This window comes from Neodiprion lecontei, chromosome 4 (assembly GCF_021901455.1).
Source record: "Neodiprion lecontei isolate iyNeoLeco1 chromosome 4, iyNeoLeco1.1, whole genome shotgun sequence".
In the NCBI taxonomy this organism is placed as follows: Eukaryota; Metazoa; Arthropoda; class Insecta; order Hymenoptera; family Diprionidae; genus Neodiprion; species Neodiprion lecontei.
In genome coordinates this window covers 24,226,868-24,245,602 of record NC_060263.1, presented here as the reverse complement: position 1 = coordinate 24,245,602, position 18,735 = coordinate 24,226,868, and the positions used below count along the sequence as shown (strand labels likewise).

General features: G+C 39.4%; 1 protein-coding gene across 5 annotated transcripts in view; it reads right to left on the bottom strand.

The window, feature by feature from the left end:
* Nucleotides 1–18,735, bottom strand: part of LOC107225845 — a 135,035-nt gene that overhangs the window by 28,178 nt on the left and 88,122 nt on the right. The window contains exons 1-3 of one of the 5 annotated variants that reach the window (XR_006904040.1): nucleotides 10,878–11,018; nucleotides 6,634–6,882; nucleotides 3,873–5,489 (exon numbers count right to left, since the gene is read on the bottom strand). The exons of 3 other annotated variants lie outside the window; for them this stretch is intronic. The gene's annotated coding sequence lies outside the window, so the exon portion shown is untranslated. Of the gene's footprint in view, nucleotides 1–3,872; nucleotides 5,490–6,633; nucleotides 6,883–10,877; nucleotides 11,019–18,735 lie in introns of those variants that run through there. One more of the 5 variants, XR_006904039.1, reaches the window with a different exon arrangement.

Sequence of the window (18,735 nt, the reverse complement as noted above, 5' to 3'; positions counted from 1 at the left end):
TGACACAGACCGTTGATTCCGGATGGTCCGTGAATCTTCCTTGCGTGCCATGTCCGTAGTTTACCTTATCTGCTCAAACGCAGTCGGCAACTTCGGCTGAGGGATATTGAGAAAGACGGCACGATCGAACGAATCTCTCTTACCTCCGCTAATTTCGACCGTCGTCGAATAGAGGCGGTGATCGGGTTTAGCCTTCTAAAATGGGACGCTTATGTATGTGCGTGCCACGAAACTGACTACAACATTCGATGACTTCACATTTCGCGTGTCTGGTAGACCCTGATTGCCAAACTACGTCACGAACTTACAGTTAGCCACGGTGCCTTGCGCCCACCTATAAAACATTATCTAACAATAAACTGGCATGTGTAGTATGTGTAAGGACTAAACGGGCAAGGTTCAGCCCATGACGCAACGGAAAGGCCGAGACTAACCTACACCAGCCGCCGTCGATCGATAAGATCTAAATGGGCAGTAACAGCTTGCTTTCGTGTCACCCCTAAGAATAACCACAAATCCTCCCGTACTTACCACTCGAGTGTCCGGCACTCCTGATCCTCCATCCTGCGTATACCGTCACCTATACATGATTATCTACACGTGTCGGGCACAGGACACGCTGCTTATCGAGTTTATTTCCCTAGATGTAGGTACATGTGCGAACGAACAGACCGTAAGAATACCAAATGCGATGAAATCTGCTGGATTGTGGGCTGTACGGGATATTCCATTGACTGGAAAAATTCCTGAGGAGATGGTGTTGAGGAAATTTACGCTCGCAAGGGTATTCGACAAGCTTATTTATAGCCCGTGGCATTTCACTGCAGTATTCTTAGGTATTCATACAACGTGCTCAATGGTATTTCGAACCTCTGTATTGGTACAACCCACGTTGGTATTTCATATTTCATTATCGAGCAATGGATTCGACGAGTCACCCACGTAGTTCGTGAAAGGATTACTAACGAAGTATCTTGTTATCTATTTATGGGATAATATCGGTCCTAGCTAAACTGGACTTAGTTCTGAACAAAAATACATCCCAATTTGCATCTTCGTTACTTTTTCGGCCAAAGTATGCGACGGTCAGAACTCGTTCATTCATGTTTCAGCTCAACGATTCTTCCGAAATTTGGTAAATTGGAAGAGCTATTAAAACCTACCGGGATAGTTCCCTGGCGGAGATTGATCCAATTTGGCCAAACAGACATCAACGAACAAGAGAGAAATCGGAGCTCGCAGACGAAATTCATTCCATTATTTGATAACCCGGTTTCAGACGGTTTGTTTTGCGATATCGAAATAGCGGAAATTGCAATTTTCAACAACGTAGAAGACGACAAGGACTGAAGTATGTTTAAGAATAATATTCATGATCACTTCTGTCTGCTATTAACTGTCTAGATGTACGAACTTTCAACAGCGGCAACTTTTCGGAAGACCTTTCGTTCGGTTAATTGGTATACAAAATGTCACTATGACTCATGAATCGAACTATTCCACATATAATGTGTGTAATGTTCCTGTAGTTTTCATTCCCTTCCACTGACGGTGTGTTTCACTGTACTTTGTGAGTATCAATCGTAACTTATATTCTATTTCATTCTCTGGACAGGAGTCAAAAGCTAATCCGATCACCGTTCGAAAGCATGCACGTATAGCTTCTTCAACGGCGTACAGTCGTATTATACTTGAGAGTTTCAAGTACCACGTGGAGTTCCACTCGTTTGCAGCTTTGATCGGGGGCTCAGGCTTAGAACTCTTGACCCAATTTTCCGACGACGAGTAGAGCGTGGCCAATAAGTTACTCAATAAGTGGTTCTGCACCAACTGTTCTCTTGTCTCTCAAACTCAGAGCTCCCTTACGAAAAATACTCAATTTTTGTAGTAGATATCTGTTGATGATAATTCCTAAAACATAAAGATACTGATATCAGATGCGTAATAGCGTTTTCATGGGATTACGTATCCTCGAAAATTACAAATAACTCAAAGCCCGTAATCTGCACTCTGCAAGTTTTTCAAACTAATTGTCATTTTATAGTCGTCAAGAGCAGGCCAAAATGTTTCTTGTATCTTTTGAACCTTTTTAGGTCAAAATTCCTCGAGAAAACGTTTCAATTTAAATTTTTGGCTTAGAATTTTCAGCACCTCCTATCGTAGGTAGAAAAATATGATCCACCGTATTTTTTGTATAAAAAAAGTCTGATCTTTTTGAATATGAAATTTATTTTGAGGCAAGTCATCTGGAACTACTAAATCATTTTAAAAATACGAGTTCTCAGAAATATTTATACCGACTTAATTGTACTCCCCCATTTTCATCCCAGTTGGAAAATTTCAAAATATGCTCCAAATGTCTATTTAGATTGACGCAAAGGAATAAAAACAATGTACTGATATCCCCTTCGCACGTGAAGCACTGAAATAATCAAAAAAAAAAAAAAATGTTTTTATTTGGTAATTCCTGAGGGTCTGCTTCGAACAAGATTTCGTAATCAGAACGATGATATTCTTTCACACAAACAACACAAATAGATTTATTTCCAGTAGAACTGTAAGTTTGAATTAAACGGAACATGGCAATTTTCAATGCCCATCATTCGATTGTAAGATCTTGTAAGTTTAAAATTTTTTCGTCGAGCCGTTTCAGAGATAATCACAGAAATCCATACCGACATGTATCTAAAAACCTGTTTTTCAGATTCTATAGTTCGACAGCGTAAAGTTTCGTTGAAATTATAAAAAGTAATTTTCGAGCGAAGCCAATACTTCTCTTCCATCGCCAGAGGTAATGAAAAGCAAAAAAGCACCCGATGTGATAACCGTTCCATTGCTTTTGAAAATTTTCGAACACTGTCTGTCCTTCTCACAAGCTGGTACAATTCCGACCAATCCCATCCCCGATGCGACCCTCATTAATATCTGCGATCTAGTCGATCGGCACCTGTGGCCTCGTTATCGAAGCGTCGAGACTTCGTGCTTGACTCGCCTAAGCTCAGGGTGGGCGGGGGTTGCGCACCCTGTAGCTTCGGACGTCACGAGGACGTCAATGGACGCCATTTTCCACCACGTTCCATGACGTTCCAGCCCCGTGTGATCGGTGCGCGTTCTGCGCGCGCCACGCCGTCGGAGCAGGCAGACCTCGTTTCCCGTTCCTGAGCTTTCCGCCGTCGTCACGAGATTCGCGTAGAACAGTGACTATCGCGAGCCCAGCCCGAACCCTCGGACGGCGATATCCGAACAACATTTTCTGCACCCCGGCACCGGGGTAAAAAGCGCCCGATTCGCGGATTTCAAACAGGTCGATTCGGTGAAACGCGATGCAAAATTTAAAGGAGGACAGTGATCCGGAGCCTTAGCGTTTCGAAAGGGGGTGATTTTGGAGACATGGAAACTATTTTCACTCGTCGTTTTGTTAGAATCACGCCTGACGCCGAGCTTTTACGCACGAGCTGAATGAGCTTTTCTTGCTTTCAACGACGTGCGAAATTTTCACTCGTTTCCTTTGTATTACACCTTACATGGAAACAAGTCGACGAACCAATTATTCGCGTGCATATTGTACAAACGTGTATCGGAACGGCCTGGTGATCAACAGATGCGCAATTACAGTCGCGATTTCTTATACGCGACTGCTTTTCTCTACATTGCGCTCAATACACACGGAACCAACATTCGCATGGTATAAAACTAATGCATAGGTGAGTGATCATCCTTTCCTCGTTCGTTTCACATGCGTGTCTATTCGTCGAGCATTTACAATTTACATTGTTGATTTTCCATTCTCAGAGAGAAGAGAGAAAGCAATTCTCACGGTGTAAAACTTTTTCAACAGCGAGTCGCACAAACACGTGAGAAGAAAATCAGGTCACGGGAATTTGATATTTTCTTTGTATGGTGAACAATGAGATTCACTGAAAAAACCATCTTATGATTTATATGCCAAACTTTACATCTACTCGCACTATTTCAAGATATTATAATTTAAATTGCTGTTGTCTTCGATCTTAAAATTAATTCAGAATAAGTTTTTAATTTTTGACTATCAAAAGATAGCATACTCGTTGTAGGTAGCTTGCAGAATAGGAAAGTAACTCAATTTTGTTCGGCTCAAGAACTCCGATCTCCCGTGTGAATTCTTATGCGTCAGTTGCGTTTTCAAAAGGCCGTTTATTCAACTGTTTATAATATTCGTGTAATTATCGCTAGTGTTGGTCATGTTTTTTTAGCCAGTCTTGACACTGTTTCAGAACCTAACATTACTTCGTACAACTAAAACCCAATTTTTCAAAATCTTCCGAAACACATCGTGATACCTACTTTTCACATGCAGGACAAATGCTCAACGTAACAGCTGAAACATCAATCGGTAACACAGAATCTTGTCCTTCTCATAAAAATAAATATACAGTCAGATTGAGAGTACGATCAATTTCTTTTTCAGAGGTCTTGCCTAGTGAGATTTCCTCGCCAAAAAATATTCACAATTTTCACCCTAATGATGATAAAATAGTGGTCCAATTCGATTCCGATTAACAATCCAATTAATTATTAAATACTCCTTCAATATTACGAAACCATCGGTTATTTTAATCAGATGCATGAGTTGGACCAAAATTTGTTTCCGAAGATTGTTCGATAATCTTAAAAAACATTGTGTCTTTCATATTAAATGTCACTTCGAAGTGATTAGAGTTTTGAAAAATCGACCTGACAGAGTCAAATTATGGGTATATAATTCCTCATGCATGGAAAATTTAAATCAATGTCCTCAGACTTCACAGCGAGTAAAAATGTCAGCGCCTTATAACATTCTTGCCGAGTCACCTCGCGCCGTTTGAAAATCTGCAGAGCGAATCAAAACGACGATAAAATTAATGTCACGCGTAGTACAAAAGCACACAGTCATGCCGAGACTGACGTGCAGGGTATGAGGTAAATGTCGGTTCAACAAAACGTCTGCAGTCTACGATCGATGACACTTGCTCCACATATTCAATTTTTTATTAACATGTCAAGAGAATTAGAACAAAGTTCAATGTTTTCGTTATCATCATTGTTCTTCGATGTTCTTTACGGAGACCAAAACATGGCTTAACCTATTTTTACGACGCTTTACAAATTCGATGTTCGTTCATTCTTTTGAATTATTAACCACTACTGAGATACGCGAGAGACTCGGTATAATGTAGAGATATTCAGTTTGCCGACTGGATTCTTTCGACGGTCTTCGAATAGCTCCAAAATTGTCAATTGTAGACGGAAAAATCAGATAATTTTTACGAATTTTTGGTTTTTTGTATTCTAAAAAAAAAAAAGAATCTAAACCTTCGATGTGTTTTGATGTATTTATCGACTCTTTGAGGCTCTGCTAAAATACTTGTTCTTCGCGAAAAAACAAATGGAATGAGTTACAGCAGTCAGATTCGGATTTGATTGAATGGTCCTTCGATGATGGTCGGGATAATTAAATCTTTTGCGCTGATCTGAAATGTAGAAATGAAAGTTCTTCATATTCAGAAAGCATGTCGCTGTAGCTAGAACTGGAATCATTTAAATAAGACCGTGTGAAAAGAAATTCTGTTCTGGAAAAGAAACGTGTGTGATTTACACATAAAGTTCAACCTTTCATCTGTTGAAAAGAAAAATGAAATTTGGTATGAATAGTAATAATTGTATTAGTTCCAACCGTAGAGAATTCATGTATGAATCAAATTCTAGCTTTCGTTTAATTCAATTGGTACATTAGTTTTCAAGATGTGACCAGAATTAATTTGACGAAAGCAGTTTCGAGAAAAACGCGGTTACAGTTTTATTCCGATTCTTGAGAGAATAGAAACTAAATTTCTCTGCGTTTAATCTGTGACTCAGTATTTTAAGTGTAGTAATACAGAGTGGTTTTTCTTTGCCCCCAAATAAATCTTTCCTTTTGAAATTTTCAAAATTTTTTAGTCAGACATCAAGTAAAATTTCCAACCTGCGCACCCCCTGCTATTTAAGTCACACGAACCTTCGTAAGTTCCCGTAAACATTCCGTCGCATATTTCCTTTAGAAAATTTATGGTAAAGTAATACGTAGAAGAAGAAGGAAAAGTCCCTGTTCCCTTAATCACGATATGGATGATGGTAGAAACGGAGAGGGACAAAGTTACGCGGCAAAGTAATTTTGTGAACAGTTATATGTATACATTTGCCTCACCCCAGCTGGTCGTAAATAAAATAGTTTCAATCGCGGAATCCATTGACTCGTAAAAACCATACGGGACGTTTCGACCGCGGCGTTAACCTCGGTCTTAATTGGCCGCAAATTAATACTCTCGGGATAGTTTTTTACGACTATTACTCCAGGCTGAGACTCGGGGTTGACGTAAAATTTGCATTACTTGCATCGGGGATGCTCGTCCGTAAATCGAGACTCCGTTTCGGTTTCGGGGGCGGGGGATGGGCAAAGTGGCAGGTCCCGGATAATAAAACGCAAACAAGTGAATCAGCGGCGGCCTCCCTTATATCTCTCCGCACCCTCCGCCCTCCCGGCCCCCCGGGACGTTTTCATTATTTATACAACATAGACACAGGGAGAGCTTCGCGTGTGTTCGAAGCTCCGAAAACGCTGCATGCAGTTAAACTCACGCCGGCGTGAAACCCTAATTGCGAGACTCCCGTCTTCCTTTTCAATCGCATGTGGCTCGACCGATGATTATTAGGAGAACCCTTCGATCGAAGACTGATAAGGCGTGTCGTCGGCACGACCCCCGCGTCACGTGTCTCGCATCGATCATTTTCTCGACTTGCGAAATGCTCGTTCGATGATTGATTCCTGCAGCCAGATACCGGTCGGACGTTTTTTTCTCTTTTACACACAGCAATCATCGGTAGTACCTGCAGATAAACGAGAAATGATTGTACACTTGGGCGCCACTGCGACATGGAAATTAGATCGTTTTTGTATCGAGGGAAACTCCCATGATGTACAAAACGAAAGATAAAATAGGAATCAACGAATAAATAAAATAATTATTGCAGTAAAAATACAACATTTTTTCGTATACTCATATAAGTGACAATTTTGTTTTTACGTCCACTCGTCTTTAAAATATTTTGCAAGTGATTTCTCTTACTATTGTTTAGATTGAAATATTTAACAAATATTTTCGAAATTTCAGTAAACCTGTAACTCGATTCAAGTATATAATTGGCATTGATTCGATACGAGGCAAAATAACTTCTGGTCAATTATGGCAATTGAATTGAACATTTCAATTGATCCAAAAACCTGTTACGCGATGCTCCTTTTCATTGGTAAACAATAAAATAAAACTTGTTCATCTTTATTTATAAGTGTCGTTTCTCGCCGATTCGTTTCTCTGAAACGAGAATATTTTTCTGTCGATAACTACACTGCAACGTTCAATATGCATTGTAGCCATCGAACCTTCCCAGGTGAATCGATTCGAATTGTGAATCAACATGGTCAAATAAAAGAGAGAAAGCAGCCAAATTTAATAGATAGCATGAATGATTCGGCGGATCAATCGGATTGGGGTGAAAAAAATTGAAAGAAGAAAAGTATACAGAAGAAGCATTTACCCAGTGACTCGGGGTATTGAAGGAAAATATCGATAGCCAATTAGGCCCGATTGTTCGGAGATGTAGATCGGAAATTCTTGTGCACAGATCGACTTGTAATTCCGCTCTTTTTGCATATGCGTTGTGTAAGCAAGGTGGCCACAACGCAGAGCCTACAACCGAAAGATCAATAAGAATAGGCGCAGGTGTGTAACCAGCCGGTGCGGTTTCATTCGCTCACCCATACAAATGGACAATTCCACGTAAAACTGGACGAATTTGAAAATTTTTTAATCACGTATTTTTTAATTTGTTGCAACCATTTTTACACGTAGCATTCGTAGAAAGAGAAAACTGGTATTTCTTTCTTTGTTAGAATTTTTTTATTCGTCTTGTTTTGGAACATAAAATTTTCTATTTTGTAGCGGAGAAAAGCAATTTTTCTATGAACACAATGTGAGTTGGGTACCGAAGAAGTGGAAAATTAGAAGTTTTATGTACGTGGTCAATTATTCAAATATTATTTTCCTCAAGTTTGGTACATGTTTAAAGAAAATATATATATATATATATATATATATATATCAGAGAGACTTTTACTCAAGTCTGTAAGATACATATTTTTTCCGGATGAAAGTTGAGTGGATTCTGATTTTTTTTTTTCTTTTGCGTCTTTGTCTTTGATAAGCTAAGAAAGTGATAGCGAGTGAAGCTTGGTGCAACGGTGGCTTAGGGTGTTTCGGTAAAAAATAATGTACGATTTTCCACCGGGGCATTCCCTAAATAATTTGTTTATGTTAAAAGAAAGATTTTTCCAAAAGAAGAACGTTCTACGTTACGTGGAAGATCACGCTCATTTGATTTTTCACTTTATATCCGAAAATTTTTTGAATTTGCGAAGAAACACGTTGTAGCATTTAAATTATTATTTCTCTCCTGACATTTATATTCAACCCGAAGATCACGATCCATAACACAACAACGTATCATCCGGGAATTTTATTCGCCTAGATTAAAACTTCATATTAAATAATAACTATTTCACGAGATTGAATTAATAATGAAAAATTCGTCGGATACATTCCTCAAACATCAATCGAAAACTTAATATTACAAGTGCGAGTCTTATTAGAGACGTAAATTGCCATTACGGTTGCTGTAAGCAATAAAAAGAAAAATTTCATCCACGATTTATTATAAATTCAGAACGATGTAAAAAAAAGTAAAAGGTCAACCGAGCGCGATCTTCCACATAACCTAAAACGCTCATCTTTCGACAGAATCTTCCTTTTGACCTATTCAAACTTTATAGGGGGTGCCATGGTCGCAAATCGCGAATTATTTTCTTCTCAAAAACTCTAGTATACATATACATTATACATATACGTATACACGTGTTTGCGGGCTACTGCAGTGCTTGGGTGCTTAGATACCGTGCAGCCACGGACGCGTGTGCCTCGGTGAGTGGAGGTCCCCTCGGTAAGGACAGATAATTCAGTAGCGGGGCTCCCCATCGTGTCAACCTTTGTAGGAATCCGCAATGCGGCATCAAGATTTAGTAGGGCGAACCCCACTGCCAGGCGGCTCCTGTGCCTACTTAGGTGTTGCACATCCGCGCCGTGCCGGAAGTTGGGTAAACGGTGCAGTTATACTGCAAACACTCATTCGCTCTGGCGATTTATCGAACGCCGGTTACGCCCCCGCGTTTTCTAAGTCTCAAGGGATACGGGACAGTATGTCTATTACGATTTTCAAAGGTTTATTTGACCACTCAAACAATTTTCCTGAAGAATAAGATTAGAATAAGAAAAAAAATTAGATTGCTCAGTTTACAGAAAATCAAAAATGTGTACCGTTTTTATACCCTAAAATGTACTATGCTTGGATACGGTATCGCGGAAGCACGCGACTATTTTTGGAACTATTAGTCACGGCGAGAGCTTCGCAGAAAGTTTGCTAAAAGTACGTTTGCTATAACCACGCATTATTCATATTATACCTTCAAAATATACCCGAAATAATCTATCGCGATTTGTCACTTTGTCCTGGAATAGCTGCCAATCCGTGCTTAAAAGCTCCGCGTAGTTTTCCCGCCGCGTGTCGATCGATCCGTTGGTTTATAAATCATAAAAACTTTGTCGTTTACTTCGGGCATATCGTACTGATTTCATCGGGAGCTACCGCGGACGAACACGCGAACAAATATAGCCTCCGACTTATAGAAACGTGTGTACGATAATACGTACTACGGGTTAATCATGGACTGCATATTGCTCGATATAAGCATATCGATTTGCACAATACACGTCACGGCACGAGAGTCAGCCGCAACTCTGACGATGCTAGATCAATGATTCTATCAGCGTCACAGCCTTGTTTTTTTCGCTATTTATAGTCGACGTTATTTGTCGCAAGTTGTGAAAAACTGAATCGACGCTTGAATCAGAGGTTAGAAGGAGAAAAGAAACCGCTCAACAAATCTCCGACAGTGTTATTGTCGCCAGTGATCGTAATCGCGAATTGAACGATACGTCTACTGTATAATAAAAATCATTCCGCGAAAATTCTAATAATACACGCTTAGGAGATTAAGTTTCTCAATTGCAAAGTTCAATATGATTAAATACAGGTGTTCTTTAACCAATTCTAATGTTTATGCGTTCAATTCTTTCCACATAGAGATCCCCTGACCAAGATTTTACCAACACTTATCTCCAGAGTGAATAGACGTAGAATTGTGTAAATATGCAGACACAACAGATGCGTTCGTCAAAACTTACATTTGCGCTTTGTAACTGTACTAGATTGGGAGATTTGTTGAATATTTACTACAGCAAAATTACGAATATTCAGGCAGCGAGCAAAATGATCCCAAAAACATCAAAATCGGATGAAGAACATTCGAGTGTTTTAACAATATTCAACGTTCTAGTTACAAAGCGTTTTTTCAAATCGTTGTATCTTACATAACTCATCCGTGTCCACCATATTTGGTAAAAATACCACTCACGGAGATTATTCAAACAGTTTCTTCGGTCTCCTAACTTTTGATTCAGTCGGTCCACCCGATTCATCCTAAAAGGTTTGATCGAAAAATCTAGTATGCGATAGATTAACATCTACTTCGTCTGCAAAAATTCAATGTTCTTATTGAATTTACATATGAATTTATCAGACGGATTTCCAAAAGTAGAAGGGTCGAAAATCAAATATCAAAATGTGAAAATTCGAAGTATAGAAACGTCAAAATATGGAATAGTGAAGCATGGAAAGCCAAAACAGAAATTGGTTAGAATTGGTATACTTACTCTAGTTAACTCTGACATTCCAATCTTTTGGTTGTCTGTACTTCAATTTTTTTAATTTTGATTTCCGTACTACATACTTTGCCTTTGTATTATCCCCTGCACTGTCTGGTTATTCTGTTTTTTCACCCTCATCCAACTATCTCTGCCGACGTACGCAGGCAGAATAACGAGCTCGGAGCTTAAATCAAATCCGATAATCCGGCCAATTGACATCAGGTGTCGGGTTTGAGGTATTTAAGTAAGTTACGAATCGCTGTAAGACAGGGAAGCCACCCGGTTGTCTGGCTCGACTATATACCGGTTAGCAGGCCGACTATATACACGCCCACTCTGAATCCACTTGCGGAATACAGGCGATAGCAACCCCTTTATGTCCCCGGTTCTTGTCCGTTCAGTCAACGTCCCGCGGGATATGAAACAAGAGCTTTCAGGACTCTCGGAGCTTTTAGGCCACGCCACGTGAGGATTAGTCACTGTGTACAGCGAGATTGATCGCGGGGAAGAAATTTGTTTTACTTGTCTCCAGCAGTTTCAAGTCTGGCTCTGATGTCCGTACGAAATTTAAAAATTACTTTTAAAGCGGTGGCTCGAATGTTTTCAAAATCGTCTCAGATTTGCTGGATACTGGATGCATTTGGTATCCAAAATGTTTTTAAAAATCCAAATGTTTTTAGTTTCGTTTTCGACGTATTGAATACGCCTAATATAAATTTTTCAAATGTGATTCGACGATTCGTGATAAGCGACCCAAAAAACCTCACGGTACCAATTTTCATTCGATTCCATTCATTCGGTCTCAGATTATCATCATTTTCATTTTATTCTTTGGAATCTCGTCATTCTAATAATTCAAAGAGTACCGAATCGACCAAAACCATAATCCGAGTTAAAATCTAATCAATTCTAAGTTTGAAAGAGCCGCATCGATTGAGATCAAAATCATTAAAATCCAATAACACATTCTCAAAATCTAGTCGGCCAAAAAAAGTTTGATCACATACGTAAATACATGGATACATAACATGCGTATATAGATACACACGCTCCCATAGACGTCCGTCTGAAAATGTTTGGAAGTGATTCTCTAAACTTCATAACGAGGAGATCTATTCAAAACTCAATTTTTCATCTTCGGGGTGATTACAGTAGCTTCCTTTTTTCTCTGATAACACAGAAACGGGAAGTTAATACAAGTATAGATTTTTGACCAACCAAGCTAGTAATTATTCCCGTTCAATCGGATCTATAAGGCGATAATAAACGTACGAAGTTAGCCTTGTTGAATTCTCCGCTTTCGATGTATCAACCAGAAAACGCCATGGAGCGACTTGTCTTCGCTTATCGATCTCCCTTCTTAAATTATTCACCTACGTAGAGCGTTTTACGTACTGATCGTTATGCATGGTTCATGCGCGATTCACCGCGGACAATCGTTTGTCACACTGCCTGTAACCTACGACAATATTCTGACGTAAAATTTGTTATCTACCCACTGACGCAGGCGCGATCTGATCGTGAGAGAAAAAATAGTTGCTGCTGTAATATTTGTCGGAAAATAAACTGAGATAATGCTTTTATACCTCCGTTTGATTTTCCGTGACATTTCTTGGACAACGGTACAGGAAAGAGGCACTGTCACATCGGGAAACTATGTTGGTAACTCGTTTTAAGCTCGAGTGTGAAACTTTGCAAGTGTGCAACACGTTGACGCGCTGATGCCTGCATCGTTGGGATTTTAAGACATTCCTTTGATTATTTATTGCTGTCGTCGTTGTTCCGCCAAATTTCAACGTAATTTAAAACGGTCGTCATTGCCGAGGCTCAAATCTCTGAAAGATATTATCAGAAATAGTGCTCAAGTTATTTTTGTTAGAGATCTGTCTTTGACCGCGAAGAAATTTCTAAAAAGTGTTGAAAATGCGGTGTAAAACGAGGCGCGCGTCAATTTGTTACCGGCGTAATCACCAGCCTTGCCTTGACCTGTCTGTTTCAAAGAGTCAATACCACCACGCGAAGTCCGTGAAACAGTAAAAGTGCGTTCAATAATTCAAACAAAAATCCCAAGTCCAGTGAGTAAATGGGCTTAAACGTGACTGTAAACCATGTTATCGTAAGGGATAAGATGTGCGGTAGCTTAAATCCAGTCAGTTCACTTAATTCTTATCAACTTTAAACCAATATTTAAGGGGGTGCTCTGGTTGATTTCGATGTTGACGTATACATCTCCAAATATCGAAGTCCACGTATCTTAAACGCGAGAAAGTTCTTTACAGCCCCAATCTATGCAATTCTGAATAAAAATACTTCAATACATTTTCAATAGACGCAAAAGTAAAAATGTATTGAAAAATTTTAGTTCAAAATTGCGTGTATAATGAGGCTGTTAAGTCCTTTTTACGTTTGAGATAGGTGGACATCGACATTTGGAGATGTATGCGTCAACGTCGAGATCGACCAGGGCACACCTTGAAGCTTGCAAGTTTCAATTCATGGTAGTCAATTCCAAATTTCGGAAATCGAAAGCTATTTCTGTTTTCACGTAGCCGAAATTATGTCAGCTAGATAATTATGAACAACAGCAATGGGATGGTTTGTCACCGTAACGATGATATTTTAAAACCACGTCTTTTTTTTTTCACTGACGTGAGAATCAATGCTTCACGTGTGCCTGTGATACGTGAGTTCGATGAGTATACTCGTATATCACGACTATACTTCGTAGATATAGTTCTCCACTTTTCGCGAATGTGATACTTTTGGCTTTTAGCATAGTTATTGGATCTCCTACTCTCGCGAAAAGTAGAGATTGATGTACTGGATTCTGATCCGTCGAAATCGCAGAACGTGTTGCCCGTACACACTGCTCGTGTTTACAGACCCATTTTCGAGCGATTTCAAGTTTGAGGCTTTCATCGCACTTTTCCAACTCAGCTTCCATTATACGTTTTGGTATCCGCTCTCGAACGACTCAACTTTCGTGTTTTAAATGGGATGCACACATACAACCCTACTTCAAATAATTCATCCAAAACTTATCAATTGTATTAAAAAATTGGGTTTAAATCAAAGATTAGGATATAATAAAAACAAACGATCAGTTCCAGGCCGAATGTAATGAAGCTAAAGTTTTATCACTGTTTGTACTATTACCTCGTGTCAATTCTATTTCCTGATATAATCGATAGTTCCGGTATTTCTGATCGTCGTCATTTTCGATTGAACAATCGCACTCTGCGTTCACGAGTAACGTACATCGATATATTTCCGCGTCGAAAAATGCCCCCATTTCATATAGCGTTACACGAAGTGAACAGCTCTCGACCCTAAGCACAGCGATGTTCGGGTATAGCCTGAAACACGTGGGCAGTGAACATGAGGAAAGGTTTTGTTCTTCGACGGTGTATCGAGGAGGGAAATGTACCCGCTAACACGCTGCTGGCACTCAGGCCCGTATCCTTTGGCACCGCGTTCAAAGTACCGACAAGTGCCAAATCTGTTCTCTCCACCGGTACAAAGAAATGGAAAGCATTCCAAGTCCCTACTTCCTCTCGAATCTGACAATAACTGCGGTACTTAATTTTTTCCCTCGATGAACTTGGATCACGTTTAGGGTGTGGATGTGGCACTACTCGTGAAACTGTTTCAGCAGTGACGAGCGAGAATAAGTAACCAAAATGGCGAAAATTGAAAGGCTAAGAATAATGCTTTTGTTCACTACACGTGTCTCTAGTTTGAAGTCAGAAATAAGACTATTTTAACAATAATCTGAGTTGACGGAGTAACCTTAATCATTTTCATATACATTTGATGGCTTTTTTGTGTCTTTTATCTACGAAGACTACTAGGCCAAAAGGGAGAGCACAAAGGGCGATCTCACCCTCTTTTAACAATACTGTACTGAGATCGGTTAGAGAAACTGATTTTTTTCTCTAGCTGATTGGAAACCAACGGTAAACACTTCCAACAGTATTTGCACGAAGAATATGTTTCAAAATACTACCGTTGTTCACAAAATAACGGATCATCATCCTTCTCTCGACACAGAGAGCGTGACAAAATTTCGAAAGCGATTGCTTTCTGACTTTAAATTCGTGACACGTATACAAATTGTTTACTTATAGTAATTAAGTGTATTGTTAGTGTCAGTTACATTTTTACGAGTCGTTAAGGATCTTCTGAAGCAGCTTTCAGAGCCCTTTATTCCCACTCCCGAAGAGATTTGGGTTGGTAAATACGACAACCGAAAACAGGAAAATCCTTCACTGCCATGCTTTTCGCAAATTTTACTTTTTTCGCATAACCTAAAGTCATCGCTGCTGACCACCGTGAATGTTTAAACAAATTGAGGGACTGCTTCTTGAATTGTCGCGGTCTGTGGCTTTATTAGCGACGAGATTTTTAGGTGGCTTTCAAAATTTTAAGTCTTTCACGTCCAACTTTCACGATACAGGAGATTCCTTTCATACTCGAAATAATCCGGATTTGCCAACTTGATAAGCTCACGAAACTACAGTGACTTCTATGTGTATTCAGAGCTATTCTATTGATCAAAATTCATCCGTTTTTTCATCCTTTCACAGAAATTAGCTGTTCCAAGTCGTGAAGAACGTGCCTAAGATCTGTAAGAATAACAAACAAACGTAGGCAAAGTTATAAGCGCATCCATCATGGAACAGGGCACGAAGCTTCGAATGAAGCTTGATGTCGTAATTGCCTGTATAGCCTTTGATGAACAGCGATTAACATGTTCAACAAGCGTTGAATTGCGATTACTCGGTAATTGACAAACTTACATTTATTAACGTAGTATCGCGCTGATGTCGAGCGCGAGTAAAGCCGCATTTTGTTCTCCCAAGTTCTTCCCGCCTTCTTCAAGGATGAACCGTTCCATTACAGTTTACAAAAACTGGTTACCGCTTAAAAATATTTACCTTCGGAACGTTTATTATTTTCCTCGGTTATTCGTAATTAAAACAGTTCATGGGACTGATCTTGGTTGCCTTGGTGAACGTTGCGATTCTCAAGAGATCAGCAAGGTTCTTCATCTCGTTCAAAGCCCCGGGCAAATGAAACCATTTACGAAGCTTTAGTGTGGCAATGAGGAAGCCGCGAGAAGTAAAAAGATTGACAAGTCATGTCGTCGTCGGAGTGGTAAATTCGCGGGTATTCAAAAAATTAAATAACTTTACACTAGCGTTGATACAACAGTCAAGGGTGTGTATCGTGTCTACGTGACGGTTTCTTTTCCGTTTATGGATCAAAGTTACAGAAGAATAAGGAAGAACGAAACCACAACCTTCAAACTTCCGCCGTTACCTTATTAAGGCACTTCGCATTTCATAAATTTTGTTTTCTTCTTATTCTTATAATAACGTCGTTTCGTGCTTGTTTTTTTTTTTTTTTTTGCATTTAATTTTAGCACGTGGCGTATGGCAATGCTAGACTTCCATCTGCTTGGCCTGTAAAGCGATGACCAGTCGTATTTTTAACGTAAAAATAGATTTGAAAAAAATAAAAAGCAAACTGATTTTCTGGGTCAACCTTGGTCACGGTAATAATATTAGAATCCATTGGTCTTCCGGTCGTTACATCTTTTTATGGTTGTCTATAAGAAGGAAACGGATATTGTATATTATACAGGTTTGTCACAGTACAGGTTTAAAAGTAGAGTTTATTCCAGGAAAATATCACTCAAATCATTCTTTTTCTATCAGAGTAATCAGAATCGACGCAATGTAGTTTCGAACTGAGAATACAGTACGTGACTAAAATACGAGTTCTAGCCGCAGAGATAAACGTGTTATCAACAGAACCAATAATGGGTACAATGCGCGTTCATGACTCGCGGTCAATTTGTTTCCAGCAGCTGGCGTCACGTCGAAGTTAATCGTGTAAGAGAAAGAAGAGAAAAAAGAGATTCTCGATTATCTTCACGTTTCCTGATAAATTCGAGATCCATTTCTTTAGTCATTATATCCTCACGCGTAATTATTCCCAGCAGCTTGACCTAGTTCACCTATAATATACCGAGGAAAATGTCCTTTTACACAAGGGTTAGAAATTTCTAGGAGAATCGGCATCGTTACAATAATGCTTTACGAAAACTAATTTTCATTTTGCACCCAGAACTATATTTTTCAGGTACGGTAAAGAATGGAAATAGTTGAGGACTAGTAACCACTTATGTTGGAAACTTGTATTTTGGATGAAGTACCGTACAATCTGGCATTACGTACCGTGCCAAATGGAATAATCTACTCAAATCGGTTTTACGACAAAGGTGACTCATTTATCAGACCTGTAACTATTTCTCGGTCGTCGTAATGAATGATGTTCGTTCGGCCTGTTTCCCCTTAAATCGAATGAAGGCGCACTAATTCCCTCTAACCGCAGAAGACAAAGTCACCTCAGCTACAGCATGAAATGACACAATCATCCAGAATTGAGACTACGCTGCTTTTGCAATCAATTTTATGACTGACCGCGTATTTATTTGTCTTAAACCAATTAGGACTGTGACTGCTCTGGCAACAAACCAGCAAAGTTCTGGCAACTATGCAGTTCAGTTTCAACAAAGGAGTAATTTGTGGTGAATATTTCAGAATTGCAACGTTATCTACAGCTCTCAGCTGAGGGACATGCCTTGAGTATTTCTATTTATGATCTCATTCCTTTTTACGAGGGATGAAAAAATAGATGCATGTAATATTAAGCGTATACATATTCGTAGCGTTAAAATATTCTTAGAAATTGTTCAAAACTACAGCTGAACCTTGAATAATTTTTTTTTCGACAGATTTCGATACTAATTTTGAAGCCTTTTTGATTTCCTTGAAAAATGAAGCCTGCATAGATATTTCTAGCCTTTGTATCTTCGTAAAACTGAAATGCAATGTAGTTTTACAAATTCTATGACAAATCGTTTCATTTGTACTACTTGGCAAAACGCAAGCCAAAAGTGTACCTGTGCAATTTTTATTCCAAAATCTCGACGAGCAGATCGTTTACTTTCGAGAGCCTTGAGATCAAGTTTGAGATCAGCCATCGATTGTACGCGATCGTGCCGAGTTCATAGCGTATTCGACTTTTTGTTGCTGGACATTCTCGTAACGACTGAAAAAGTGATATCTCCAATTTTTCGATCATCACAAGTATCTTACTTCGGCGGGCCTCGGAACGGTTGAATAACGTGATTATCGTGCAGGGTGAACGACCCTGGGTCTGATCCCTGCATCTGGACAGCTCACACGTAAGTCGGGCGATCGATATAAATAGTGATATCACGCAGTGCAGCCGCATACTTGTTACAACTGTATTGTATGGTGTAGAGACCTTCCATGATAAAAATAAAACTACATATTATAATCAGTTTTTATCGCCATTGCGCATGTACGTGTCGGTGTATCGTGTACGTATCTACTTTCCATTCGATTATTAATCTGCCTAACCGATTGATCCCTTTCGAATTTTTCTTTTCTCCACATTTACAGTCATGCAGCGAGTCGCGATGGGATCTAGATCTGACGTTCAGTTTTGCAGTAGACGAACCTTCGATCGTTTCAACCTTAACCTCATCTTCACCGCGATAGCGATGTGATTAGACGAGCCTGATAACTCGCGCTTCGAGTGGGAAACATTTGTTCGCGGAAATGGGAATTTCCAAGTCGAGGAAAGGCTTGCGAGAAATGACTCGGAATTGTCGGTGGTAAACCGACAAGATATTGAATCAGAGGTTATTTTATCGCTAAAGGTTTCTACATGAGAAACGCCATCTGGCAACAATTATAATATACATATGTATATTCTCCAAGCGCTAATCCAGGCTCGAACCGGAAGATTATATATCCATCACAGATAT